The sequence below is a fragment of the Papio anubis genome, chromosome 4 (assembly GCF_008728515.1).
Source record: "Papio anubis isolate 15944 chromosome 4, Panubis1.0, whole genome shotgun sequence".
Lineage (NCBI taxonomy): Eukaryota > Metazoa > Chordata > Mammalia > Primates > Cercopithecidae > Papio > Papio anubis.
Genome location: NC_044979.1, coordinates 161,788,524 through 161,802,717, shown reverse-complemented (window position 1 = coordinate 161,802,717; position 14,194 = coordinate 161,788,524). Strand labels below are relative to the sequence as shown.

The window sequence follows — 14,194 nt, the reverse complement described above, 5'->3', positions numbered from 1 at the left end:
AGGGGCCTTGTTTTCTTTCAGATTTCATCTCTGAGTTATGTTTAAATTCATACAAATTTTCTAGTTCACAGAACTTTCTCCTTTCAGCATAAACATTTTAAAAATATTTTAACCATCTTTCAAAAATGCAAAATATAGCCTGAATATGTTCCTAACTTCTTCAACAGAACACAGCTTCTACCATGTATTAATTTGTATTCGGGGATGTGAATGGAACTGGAGATCATTATGTCCAGTGAAATGAGCCAGGCACAGAAAGACAAACTTTGCATATTCTCACTTTTTGTGGGATCTAAAATCAAATCAATTGAACTCATGGACATAGAAAGTAGAAGGGTGGTTACCAGAGGCTGGGAAGGGTAGTCGGGGAATCGGATGAAGGTGAGGATGGTTAATGGGTACAAAACAATAGAAAGAATGAATAAGCCAATTTTCCCAACACCGTTTATTAAATAGGGAATCCTTTCCCCATTTCTTGTTTCTCTCAGGTTTGTCAAAGATCAGATAGCTGTAGATGTGTGGTATTATTTCTGAGGACTCTGTTATGTTCCATTGGTCTATATCTCTGTTTTGGTACCAGTACCATGCTGTTTTGGTTACTGTAGCCTTGTAGTATAGTTTGAAGTCAGGTAGCGTGATGCCTCCAGCTTTGTTCTTTTGACTTAGGATTGTCTTGGCAATGCGGGCTCTTTTTTGGTTCCATATGAACTTTAAAGCAGTTTTTTCCAATTCTGTGAAGAAACTCATTGGTAGCTTGATGGGGATTGCATTGAATCTATAAATTACCTTGGGCAGTATGGCCATTTTCACAATATTGATTCTTCCTATCCATGAGCATAGTATGTTCTTCCATTTGTTTGTGTCCTCTTTTATTTCACTGAGCAGTGGTTTGTAGTTCTCCTTGAAGAGGTCCTTTATATCCCTTGTAAGTTGGATTCCTGGGTATTTTATTCTCTTTGAAGCAATTGTGAATGGAAGTTCATTCATGATTTGGCTCTCTGTTTGTCTGTTACTGGTGTATAAGAATGCTTGTGATTTTTGCACATTAATTTTGTATCCTGAGACTTTGCTGAAGTTTCTTATCAGCTTAAGGAGATTAATAAATGGTGCTGGGAAAATTGGCTAGCCATAAGTAGAAAGCTGAAACTGGATCCTTTCCTTACTCCTTATACGAAAATTAATTCAAGATGGATTAGAGACTTAAATGTTAGACCTAATACCATAAAAACTCTAGAAGAAAACCTAGGTAATACCATTCAGGACATAGGCATGGGCAAGGACTTCATGTCTAAAACACCAAAAGCAACAGCAACAAAAGCCAAAATTGACAAATGGGATCTAATTAAACTAAAGAGCTTCTGCACAGCAAAAGAAACTACCATCAGAGTGAACAGGCAACCTACAGAATGGGAGAAAATTTTTGCAATCTACTCATCTGACAAAGGGCTAATATCCAGAACCTACAAAGAACTCAAACAAATTTACAAGAAAAAAACAAACAACCCCATCAAAAAGTGGGCAAAGGATATGAACAGACAGTTCTCAAAAGAAGACATTCATACAGCCAAAAGACACATGAAAAAGTGCTCATCATCACTGGCCATCAGAGAAATGCAAATCAAAACCACAATGAGATACCATCTCACACCAGTTAGAATGGCAATCATTAAAAAGTCAGGAAACAACAGGGGCTGGAGAGGATGTGGAGAAATAGGAACACTTTTACACTGTTGGTGGGACTGTAAACTAGTTCAACCATTATGGAAAACAGTATGGCGATTCCTCAAGAATCTAGAACTAGATGTACCATATGACCCAGCCATCCCATTACTGGGTATATACCTAAAGGATTATAAATCATGCTGCTATAAAGACACATGCACACGTATGTTCATTGTGGCACTATTCACAATAGCAAAGACTTGGAATCAACCCAAATGTCCATCAGTGACAGACTGGATTAAGAAAATGTGGCACATATACACCATGGAATACTATGCAGCCATAAAAAAGGATGAGTTTGTGTCCTTTGTAGGGACATGAATGCAGTTGGAAACCATCATTCTCAGCAAACTATCACAAGAACAGAAAACCAAACACCGCATGTTCTCACTCATAGGTGGGAACTGAACAATGAGATCACTTGAACTCGGGAAGGGGAACATCATACACCGGGGCCTATCATGGGGAGCGGGGAGGGGGCAGGGATTGCACTGGGAGTTATACCTGATGTAAATGACGAGTTGATGGGTGCTGACGAGTTGATGGGTGCAGCACAGCAACATGGCACAAGTATACATATGTAACAAACCTGCACGTTATGCACATGTACCCTAGAACTTAAAGTATAATAATAAAAATAAATAAATACATAAAAATTAAAAATAAATAAAAAATAAATAAATAAAAAAGAAAGAATGAATAAGACCTACTATTTGATAGCACAATATGGTGACTACAGTCAATAATAACTTAATCATACATTTAAAAATAACTTAAAGAATGTACTTGCATTATTTGTAACTGAAAGGATAAATGCTTGAGGGGATGGATACTTCATTCTTCATGATGCACTTATTTCACATTGCATGCCTATATCAAAACACCTCATGTACTCCATGAATATATACAGCTACTATGTACCCACAAAAAATCTTTAACTAAATTTTTAAAATAATAATAATTTTGGCCTGGCCGATATGGTGAAACCCCATCTCTACTAAAGATACAAAAAATTAGCCAGGCATGGTGGCACGCGCCTGTAATCCCAGCTACTCAGGAGGCTGAGGCAGGAGAATCTCTTGAACCCGGGAGACAGAGGATGCAGTGAGCCGAGATTGCACCACTGCACTCCAGCCTGGGTGACAGGGTGAGATTCTGTCTCAAAAATAAATAAATAAATAAATGTGACAGGGCAAGACCCTGTCTCAAAAATAAATAAATAAATAAATAACAAAGAGTAAAATAAAATAATAATCATTTGTACTTGGTGTTTGTTACTGGTGACAAATTCTGCCATCATACTGTGAGATACTTGGACCTTGTTAAGATATGCTGGATTCTTGAACCCTCTCCAGAATGCTTCAAGTTGATATGGAATTCTTTTGGCTGCATCATGTCTCCTTTCATCCACTTTTCCAGTATCCTTATGCCATTCATTGAATTTCTGCTTCAAAATTCCTTTGGGCTACAGAGAACGATAATATACAATAGAGTTCAAAATATAAATAAAGCCTTTTTGAATAGTTTTTAAAATCAGAATAAATAATTAATAGGAGGACCTGACAGCATCTTCCATGAAGAAAATGCGGATTTTATTTTTTGTCCCATCTCTCTTTTGTATGGATTTGTACAATTCAAATTTTTTGAAGGTATTTTTCCCCTTTGCATCCTATACTTGAGCTATTATGATTATCTGAATACATAATATCCAGGTAAGTGTTTTATTGTGACTTAAAAATATTACTTGCTGAGGAGCAAATTGATGATTTCTGTCAGCTCTTCATTAGATGTCTTAAATCTTTAAGAGGCCACAGCAGTGGATGTTCTTCAAAAGTGGTCTCCAGGCAACAGGGTTTCCAGGCAGATACTCTGTGGACACAAAAGTGAACAGAAATGAGATGGTAAATTTAGAATAGGGAAGAATTTCACATACATACAAATATTATAGTGTCTTGAAGAAAGGATTCCAAAGGAAAATTTTCACTCTACAAGTAATTTATTAAATATGGGATTTGTAGTTATTTATTCAAGATTTGTTTCATAATACTTTAATTTTTACCAAGAAAATACAATACTCAGTATTATCTTCTTTAAATTGAATTTTTATTTAACTTTGATCACATACCTCAAATTACTATTTTCTCTTTTTTTTTCCAGCAAGTCTTTTCATTTTTATTACTCAAAAAAGTTTCATTTTTTATTTAGCTTTCTGACTCTGTGCTTGTGCCTTCAACACTTTCACAACGATTTTCTGCTCCTCGATAAGGAAAGCACACTTGATCCTGTCACGAACACATTTAGCACACATGGAACCACCATAGGCCCTGCTGACATGTTTCTTTGTTTTGGACAATCTCATAAGAACTTTAGGTCTTACAGCACAAACCCCTCGAAGTCTGCCTGGGCACACACCACATGCAGATTTTGGTGCTTTCCCAACCTTCTTGGTATAAAGGTCAACAATTCTATTACCAGGGGTTCGGGACAGCCTAGTTTTGTTAGAGGCTGTATTGTAGGAAAGCCTACGTCGGTATGTCAAACGCTGGACCATTCTGAGTGCCTGCAGACAACGTCCCCGGAAGAGCACTATTTTCTTTTTTTAAAGAATGAAACAGGTGACTAAAGAAGGCAGGATTTAAATATTTGCAATTATGTCCCCCACTCAGGAACAGGTTCCAAATTATCTCACTAATGTCCTCCATAAATGAAGTCTCTCCAAGTTCTTTTAGTGGTGTTAAAATTATTCTACCAAAATTAGAATTATTGTCATAGAGACTGATTGTTTTGTGGACTACAGCACAGCTCTAAAATTGAGCCTCTTGTGAAAAAGAAATGATAAGATTAAGGTTCCATCTACTTGCATGAGTTCCATCTACTTGCATTTTCCTTGTCCCACCTAGCTCCAAAATCAAGCATAAAACAGAGACTTTTGACTACAGCAAATACACTCAGACCACATCTATAGTGCAGAATGTAAACACTTTGGCAAAAATAAATTAGCTCATGTGAATAATAAAAAGAAAAAAATTCATCACAGAAATATTCATCTATGAGAGCAGACTACCACCTGTTTCACATATGGTATGAAAGATAAGAGATCTTTAAAAAAGTCTCTTCTCCAACATTAGCTCGCTGGCATATTACAACATAGAGACCAACAACAGAAAACAGAAAATATATGTGGAGTTAAGCATATTATAGAATGAGACTTATGGACACCTGCTTATATATGCAAAGAATCGGAGTCCTCTGGAAGAAATAGACACTGTAATATCTTGCCCTTGTGTGCGTCAAGACCAAGATAAATTGTAAAAGCCAAAATAATGTATTATTTACTTGCTGGAGAGTTCACAGCCTGAAAGAATTTGTGTACAGGAAGGAAACAATTACCTTAATTTTCTTTAAATTTATTTAACTTCATAAGTGACTTATTCTTCTCTCATTGCTTTGTAAATGTAACTAACCGAAGTAATTATTACTTTTCGTGTCAAATTTGCTATACATTTTTGCCTGCTCCCTGACTGTCCTCCTAAGCAAGCAATATAAATATATCCATTTCATCTCCTTTGCAAGATCAAAAAAAAAAAAAAAGCAGTTCTCAATTCTATACATAGCAAATAAATTCTGCCCATGCTGCCTTTTGCATTGGGGAGCAGAATATCTTTGGTCTGTTTGGCTTGACTTAATTTCTGAACATCTTTGTCTTTAGTCCTTTGCCTTCCTATATAGACTGTTCTAAATTTCTAAGACATATTGCTTTATTTCATTAGACTTGAGGTGCATAAATCAGTACTTTATTTTTAAAATTGAGGATGAAATATTTTAGGATGTAAAAATGATTTCGGTACTAATGTTCCTGGAGAGATTTTTTTTTTTTTTTTTTTTACTGCTTTTATTTTTCTACTCAGATATCATACATATTTCTTTCTACCGTAAGTCATTGAGGCACTAGGGCAAGCAAGCCAAGATCCTTTGGTGTATGTTTTTGTCCACTTTCATTAAGATATACTTATCCTTTGACACTTTTAATAATACTCATCACCTCTGTTTCTCTCATGGTGTGCTCTTCATCGTCAGTACACTTTGCAGGCTGTCTTTAATTCTTACAACGCTTCAGAGAGGTAGATAAGTGGGTATTACTGGTCAGGTTTTCATTCAGTCTAACTGTGGGAATCCTTCCATCAAGATAACATAAAACGAAATTGGGTCCCATTATCCTCACTGTACAGATGACGAAAATGAGACCAAAAGATTAAGTGGCAAACGAAGGGGGAAAAGAAAGTCCTTGTGAACAGAGTAGAAAAGTCTTTTCAATTCCAGGTTTCAATTCTGAGTCTTTTGTGTTTACCATGTTACAGACCTCTCTTGGCTAGGGAAAACAAATGGAATGTGAATGTGATGCTTTAGAAATTTCTGTATACAACCTTCTGTAAGAATTAGAAGTGATAACATTAACCAAATACACTGCACAACATGATTTGTCTGTCTTAAGTTTAGCACTAGAGAACTAGGGAAGCATCTATTCAGAACAGGCCTTCGCCATCTTACTGATTTTATTTTATTTGTTTATTTATTTATTTAGATGAGGTCTCACTCTGTCACCAGGCTGGAGTGCAGTGGCGTGATCTCGGCTCACTGCAACCTCCAAATCCCTGGTTCAAGTGATTCTCCTGCTTCAGCCTCCCAAGTAGCTAGGATTACAGGCATGTGCCACCACGCCCAGCTAATTTTTGTATTTTTAGCAGAGATGGGGTTTCACCATGTTGGCCAGGATGGTCTCAATCTCCTGACTTCATGATCTGCCCGCCTTGGCCTCCCAAAGTGCTGGGATTACAGACGTAAGCCACTGCACCCACCCTTACTGATTTTATTCTAAGGAAATATGTCACTCATATGATTTCTTAGATGAAATGTCCATCCTTTTCTTTGAAAATCTAAATGGTACATGGTACAACTATGATGCTTAACAGATACGCAAAACACAACTCTGCCCCACTACTGTTTTAAAGGAAACTTTCTACTCTGCTGGCTGAAAGTTTGGCACATCTACGACTTTCCTGCTTACTCTTAGTCCTCAAGTCTTCTATGTCTCAAAACACTCTAATTCAGAAATTTTAAATGTCTAATGTAAGATGTCAGTAAACATCTTAGACTTTATGCAAGGCTTATCCCCATCTTCCAGCTGAGGTCAGCAGTCACTGGGTCACCTGCCCTTGGGGAGAGGGGTGTGGCCAATTGCTGTCTCTTCCCATTCATTTCCCACTCAGAAGTCCTCCCCACCCCCAGTGTAGGCCCACCAATGTGGGAGCTGTGGTTGGGGAGAGAGAAAAAGAGAAAAGAGGAAAGTTCTTTTTCAGCTCCTGATAAGTACTGTCCTAAGTCACTGGGCCTCTCTAATAGCAGCCTCCAGTACTTAGACACAGCTTCTCCCCTGCTGGCCTGGAAGCCTTGCTGGCATCTGCTACAAGTGTCTGCTTTCCCTTCCTCCTTGCACCAATTCCTGGCCTTCCATCATCCGCTCCACAAAGACTCAGACTCTCCTGTTGTAGCCCATTGCCCTTCCAGGGGGTACTTTCAGGACCTAGAAGAGCTCCAAGCTGATCCTCTATCCTATGTGGCCCACATCTGATGCATGGATAGTTTAATTTCTTGCCTGTTATGGACTCAATGTTTGTGCCACCATAAAATTCATATATTGCGGCCCTAATCCCCAAAATGATGGCATTAGGATGATGGGGACTTTAACAGAGAATAAGGTTCAGATGAGGTTAGGAGGGTGGATCCCCCACCATGATGGGATTAGGATCCTTATAAAAAGAGGAAGAACCACCAAAGCTTCTTCTCTGCCATGTGAAGACACGGCAAGATGGTGGCCAGAAAGTAGGTCCTCACCAAGAACCAAATTTGCCAGCACCTTGGTCTTGGACTTCCCAGCCTCCAGAACTATGAGAAACAAATTTCTATTGTTTGAACCACCTAGCCTGTGGTATTTGTCATAGCAGCCCAAGGTAACTAAGACATTGCCCTATTTTGGGTGGGGTATAAACTTCCCCACACAAGCCCTTTCCAGTTCTCTCCCCGCACTACCATAGATCCCTTCTCTGAAAAAAAAAAAAAAAAAAAAAAAAAGGGTTCTGTTCATTGTTCCTCCCTTTCCCTTCCCAGTTTTCCTTGCCACTGCTCAAAAATGTAATCCTCCTCCAGCTAGTCTGATCCACTCACTGATCTTCTGGCATTCCATGTGCATTCAGACCCAGCAGTCTTCCACAAACATAACCTCCTGCTTCACTGTCCAACCTCATTTCTAGCTTCTCACTCACAAATATTGTTAGGTCCTGCACTACTGGACTTGTGCAGTGACCCAAATGCACCAGGTTTTCTCCTTTCCTTCTGACTGTGTTTTGCTTTTGCCTTGCTGTATTAGTTACCTGTGGCTGCCATAACAAATTACCAAAAAATTTTAACTTAAAACAACAGAAATTTGTTCTCTTGACATTCTGGGGACCAGAAGTCTGAAAATAATGTGTCAGCAGAGTCATACTTCCTCTGGAATCACTAGAGGAAAAACCTTCCTTACCTCTCCCAGTTTCTGGTGCTGTCAACATTCCTCAGCTCATGCTGAAATCTCTGCCTCTACAGTCACATGGCCTTCTCTTTTTCTGTCTGTCACATCTCGCCTGTGTATCTCTTACAAAAATACTCATCATTGTATTTAGTGCCGACCCAGGTAATCCAGTATGAACTCTACACCTCAAGATTCTCAATATAATTACACCTGCAAAGACTCTTTCCAAACATGGTTAACATTTACAGGTTCTGGGAATTAGGACACGGACATATCTTTTTGGGGACCATTCCTTTCCTCACATCAGTTACCATAGCAGCCTCCCAATTGGTGTCCCTGTCTCCATTCTTGACGTTCATTATCTATTTTTCATTCTACAAATATCATTTTGAAACACACCTGATATAGTTTCACTGTGTCCCCACCCAAATCTCATCTTGAATTGTAGTTCCCATAATCCCCATGTGTTGTGGGCGGGACCCAGTGGGAGGTGATTAAATTTGGGGGGCAGTTCTACTCCCATGCTGTTCTCGTGATAATGAGTGAGTTGTCATAAGATCTGAGGGTTTTATAAGGGGATTTTCCCTCTTTGCTCAGCACTTCTGTCTCCTGCCACCATGTGAAAAAGGACGTGTTTGCTGCCCCTTCCCCATGATTGTAAATTTCCTGAGGCCTCCCCAGTAATGCAGAAGTGTGAGTCAATTAAACCTTTTTGCTTTATAAATTACCCAGTCTTGGGTATGTCGGTATAGCAGCGTGAGAATAGACTAAAACAACAGCTCTACTCTTGCCACTGTTATTCTTATGTTCCAGTTTTCATGTTAGCATGGCTCATAAGACCCTTCATAAGCTAGACTTAATTCTCCAAGCACATTCACACATTCTCCAAGCACATTAGTCAAACACCCTCCTACCGCCAAAGCTGAATACAGAACTTGCTGTCTTCAACTTTTCTCTCTTAAAACAGGCCTGTGCTATTTTGCCTTCCTACTAGTTGTTTCCTCTCCTTGAATACTCTTTCTCTTCTTCCTTGACTAACTGATCTTTCAAATATCATTTTAATTACTTCTTCCTTAACATTTTTACAATTTGGATTTGATCCTATAAGAAAGACAAGGTCATTTTTAAAAAGCAAATCTGCTAGCAAGAATGCTATGAGAAGCATGCCAACAAAGAAAAATGGCTATAGGGCCTTCAAATAAGATGTCATTTTTGTTATCTGTCTTTCTTCCTGGGAGAGGCCAAATATGACACCTTCTAGATCACGTTGTTGAATCCACAGCTCCTAGAAAAATACTGACTAGGTACTTCATCTGTAGTAAGTGAATACATGAAGAGATGTGTTCCTTACTCTTTTGCAAGAACTTAGCAAATGTAAAAGGTAGAAATCTTGGAAAGCTGACACCAAATTTAGCTTCTTGAAATTTCAAACCAAATAAAAACATATGACACAAATGAAATATGTCACCTGAATAAGACACATAGTTCAAACTTTAATTCAATAGAGGGCATAAGATCAATATTTATACATATTGATCTTACAAGTCTGCTGAAGGGAAATGGTCACTTGTCTTTCAATGTAGAAAAGAATGTGCATTCTGTAAGCATTTTGCAACATAATAGAGGGGCTTTGATTCTAAATTGATTAGTCTCCCCAAAATTGTTAGTTTTACATTATTAGGATATCATTGTACGAGGCAGTGTGTATGACTCCTTCTAAGGTGGGTCATATGGATATGAGTTATACTTCACTGAGTCCATGGTACTTTAATAACTTGAATTTCAAATAGTAAAAGAGTAAATTATATTTCTTAGCCCCATGTGGTACTGGAACTTCCCTTAGGGAATAATATAAGAAGCAAACTATCTCCTAGACGCAGAAGGGAAAAATAAAAGTCAAGATTTATGGAATAGGGCTGAAGGCTCTATAGCCATTTTTCTTTGTAGGTATTCTTCTCATAGCACTCTTGCTAGCTGATTTGCTTTTTAAAAATGACCTTGTCTTTCTTGTGGAATCAAATCCAAATTCTTGTTAAAAGGCTTATTTTATGTTCTATGACATGAATGATACAAGATTGATGAAACAATCTTTGAAATCATGGACTGGTGAATTGATTGGCATAATCCAAAACTGTTTCTATAAAACAAGTTATTGATGCTGTTCCCTGGAATTTTTATGATCTGGATTTCCTGCTGAGGGTACATTAGTAGGAAAGGGTCCCTTTTTGAATTAAATCTGACCAAATATGAGGATGTTTTAAGGAACAAAGTTACTAGAAAGTTGACCTTGATTCCAAGTAAAAAAAATTTTAAAACTTTGGCACAAGTGCAACTTAGTGTAGCAAAGTTGTGTGTTGTTTGGTAACCTTTTTAAATTGTTAAAACTAAATAATAAGTTACTGTTCAATAAATATCTTTCATTACCAGCAGATATTTTCAAGTTTGTCATCTTACTAGATGTTAATGTTCCAAAAACAAGGAAAATTTTTTAGTAAAAGTTATAAATGACTGAATGAAATTAATGTATACCTTTCCATTAAGATTCACCCACATCTGGTGGGAAACTGATCTTCCTTGCTGAATGCGGGTTAGATCAGCAATAGGATATTGCATAAATATTCTATAAATATTGGATAAATATCAGTAAATATTCTATTTATCTGGGTCTACACAAATTTGAAAATTTCCAGCTTGCTAGACTATTCTCCCCATTGGGGATGCACTGACCTGTCTATTTTCATATAATCAAACATATCCTTCAATGGCTATATATAAACAGAAAAGACTGTTCAGCATCTTATTTCTATAACATTTTGTTAATGTTTACTAGTTTTGTATATTTACCAGAAAAAAAATGAATCTATGTTAAATATTCATTTTGTACATCCATAATTTCTTCCCATATTTTAAATGCATTTAGTAGACTGAGAAGAAAATAATAGTAATATTCATTAACAGTATTTCTTTTATATAATCTCTGTTGATGGAAATACTTCAACTTAAGTCACTATCTCTTTTGTTCTTGAGACACTGATGCTAAAATATTCTTCTTTTCCAGTTCCACACATCTGAATCTACCTGATATTTCTTTCCCTTGGGCTCTGTCCTAGGCTTCCTAAACAAATTTCTATTGAGACAAAGCTCTTAAGCAGCTTCAGACTCCTTGGTGAAAATATTTGCCTCTAGTTACATCAACTCAGAGATTCCCAATCTAGCTATGTATTAGCACTACTAGGGTACCTTTAAAAATATAACAGTATCTTGATCTCATCTCCAGAGATTCTGATTTAATTGATTTGGCTTAAGGCCGAGACATCAGCATTTTTGTGATTTAACTGAAACCTAACTTGAAGCCAGAGTTGAGGATCACAGCCTTCACTCCAAGACAAAATGGGTTTGGCCCTCCAATTCTTTACCAAATCCGGTGCCCTGCCCTGCCCATTCAGCTAAATAACTGGGGAAGTCTAACAGCCACACCCAAGTCCTTGGAAGTTTCATCTGCCTTCTAATGTGGTATTTCCAGGGATTCACCACAGTAATGCTTCCATTTTGTTTCCTGAATTTAAACCCCTTTGATATCCCATTTTGATAACAAGATTCTGGAATCCACATGCTCTTCTTTTAATCGTGAAGTAGATTATGCTGCTGAAACAAATAAACCCTGAAATCTCCGTGGCTTAGCCCAATACTCTTCATTTCTTGATCACGTCAACAGTTCACCCGTATGGCTCTCCTTCAAGTTAAGACTGTGTGACTCCGCCTTCTTCCATATTGTGGGTTGGCCCTCCCAGAATCCTTTGCTCCCAGTCACACAGACCTGCTCAGGGAGCACAAGGGTTGAAGTGGAAATAGGTCTTTGTGCAGTTGGCGTCTAACTGGATCACACAATGCCCAGTTACACAATGCTCCAATGCAGTTGGAGGTGACAGGAAGTAAACGTGACTTTACTGAAATGACAGGAAGTAAACATCACTTCCTTTAAGTCTGTCGGGAAAAGTTAGTTACGTGGCCCTTCTGAGATGCATGGCAAGCTGGGAAATGGAGCCTCGCGCAGATAACTGGCAAGTCTTAACTGTTGCAAGCTTGCTGCTAGCACTCACTTGATTTAGATGGATCTGTGGACTCAAAGATTATTACCCCTTTAATTCCTGTCGCTGTTAGATCTACCTCTCTCTGTCCAATCTGCATTAATGTGATCAGAAGAATCTCCATCTGAAGTGATAGCCCAGACCGTAATTCTCCTTATTCTGCCTGTCAACATAGGCAATATAAGTTATGTGAATAACTGCAGGTTGCCTAGTTCTCCAAGTCTACACAGCTTATATTGACTAACTTTCTGCTCCTCTGGTAGAAAAACATTCATTTCTCAGGCTGTTCCTCATTTCTTTTGCCTGTCCTGGTACATGAAACAAAATTCAGTTTGTCTGACTTCTGGAACATAGAAAAGAAACAAAGTTGTGGTGTAAGAACCATCACTCCCATGGCTCAACCCTGGCATAGATTTCCTCTCTGGTAAGTTCCCTGTAACACGTTACTCTTACAAGAGTAAGTAGCACCCTGGCCTATGGGAATTTCAAAGAATACAGTGAAACATTCAAACACATTTTAAGAACTGCTTCTAAAAATACATCTGATTTTTAAATCTTTTTTGTTCTCCTTTTAAAATTGACAAATAGTAATTACATATATTTATGGGGCACAATGTGGAGTCCCAGTTTGTGTATACATGCATAACATATTCTGAAACTGTTACCATTTTAAGGGAAAAAAAAATTCACATAACATATCTTCCATACCAACTACAGTGTCCTGGTGTAGCCCTCTCTTTTGCCAAGGTTTTTGAGACAAAGGTATATCTTTCCAAATTAGAAATAAGTAATTAAAATTTAGCTAGATAATATGAATGAGTACATGCAGTTATAATTACTTATATTATTTAATATTACCTTGATGATTATTACATCTCCACAGACTTGAGATTGTTGCTTATCTTGGCAATACATAAGAATTCTTGGAAGAAGATATTCTGTTTCTCCCCTCCTCAGAATTGGAGGTGATGTTGGGGGAGATAAGTCTGTGAATAAATATGGGTTAATTACAGCTAGTCAATATTCATAGAATTCTGTTCTTGTTGGACTGTAATTAATTATCACACCAAAAGTTAACTCACTTCTAATCTTTTTTCAATGTTCTCTAAGCTGAGATTTCCATTTCTGCTTTGCTTTTCTTTCTTGACCTGCAGCAACTGTATTATTAAAGTAGAATTTCTGCTAATTAGCTGTGGTACTAGGGAGCTGGAGGGAACCTTGGGCATTGTCTGATCCAATTAGATTCCAACTGCACAAAGACCTGGATGGAAAGATCAGACTGCAGGAAGCAATCTAAGAATAACTCAAAGATTGTTATTTTTAATTTATGTTTAACAGAAGTTTAAGAACATTAGTTTCAGAGAAGGACAATTAAGAGTCCATTGATAGGACAAGTAAAGCAAACTTCCTATCTGTGCATGCTCATTATGCTAAAAGTTTGTGTAATGCAGTATTAAAGAGTAGACATGCCTTTTACAAACATGTTCATCTTTGGAAAACAAAGGTGGTTAAAGTCAGACCAGTAAGCAACAACAGTAAGCAAAGTTTATCTCCTGCACTCCTTGTGATACCTTTCCAGGCCTGATCCATCCCTTCTTTCCTACAAGGTGTCAGAACCTTCCCTCTCCAGAGGTCACTCCTTTGGGAGCAGTAAGAGATCTAGTAGACCAAATTTACCTTAAAATGTCACACACATTCAGGGTATTATTCCACAATGGAATAAACTTCCTCCAGACTTAAGTGACTTTTAAATACTAGGAGTGTCCAATAGCTTTGGGTGACTTGGGATAGGATAGAGTTATAATAGTCCTTTAAGAGT

General features: G+C 37.7%; 1 protein-coding gene, 1 long non-coding RNA gene and 1 pseudogene across 6 annotated transcripts in view; 1 reads left to right on the top strand and 2 right to left on the bottom strand.

Moving 5' to 3' along the window:
- Nucleotides 1–14,194, top strand: part of CYYR1 (cysteine and tyrosine rich 1) — a 117,870-nt gene that overhangs the window by 63,237 nt on the left and 40,439 nt on the right. The window lies entirely within an intron of this gene.
- On the bottom strand, nucleotides 2,917–13,682 carry LOC116274579. Its single transcript, XR_004183355.1, has 3 exons — nucleotides 13,234–13,682; nucleotides 3,467–3,591; nucleotides 2,917–3,187 (listed from the first exon to the last, which is right to left on the bottom strand). It is a non-coding gene; the product is annotated as an uncharacterized LOC116274579 (long non-coding RNA).
- Nucleotides 3,865–4,342, bottom strand: LOC101003341 (annotated as a pseudogene). Its single transcript, XR_644566.4, has one exon. The product of XR_644566.4 is annotated as a 60S ribosomal protein L34 pseudogene (transcript).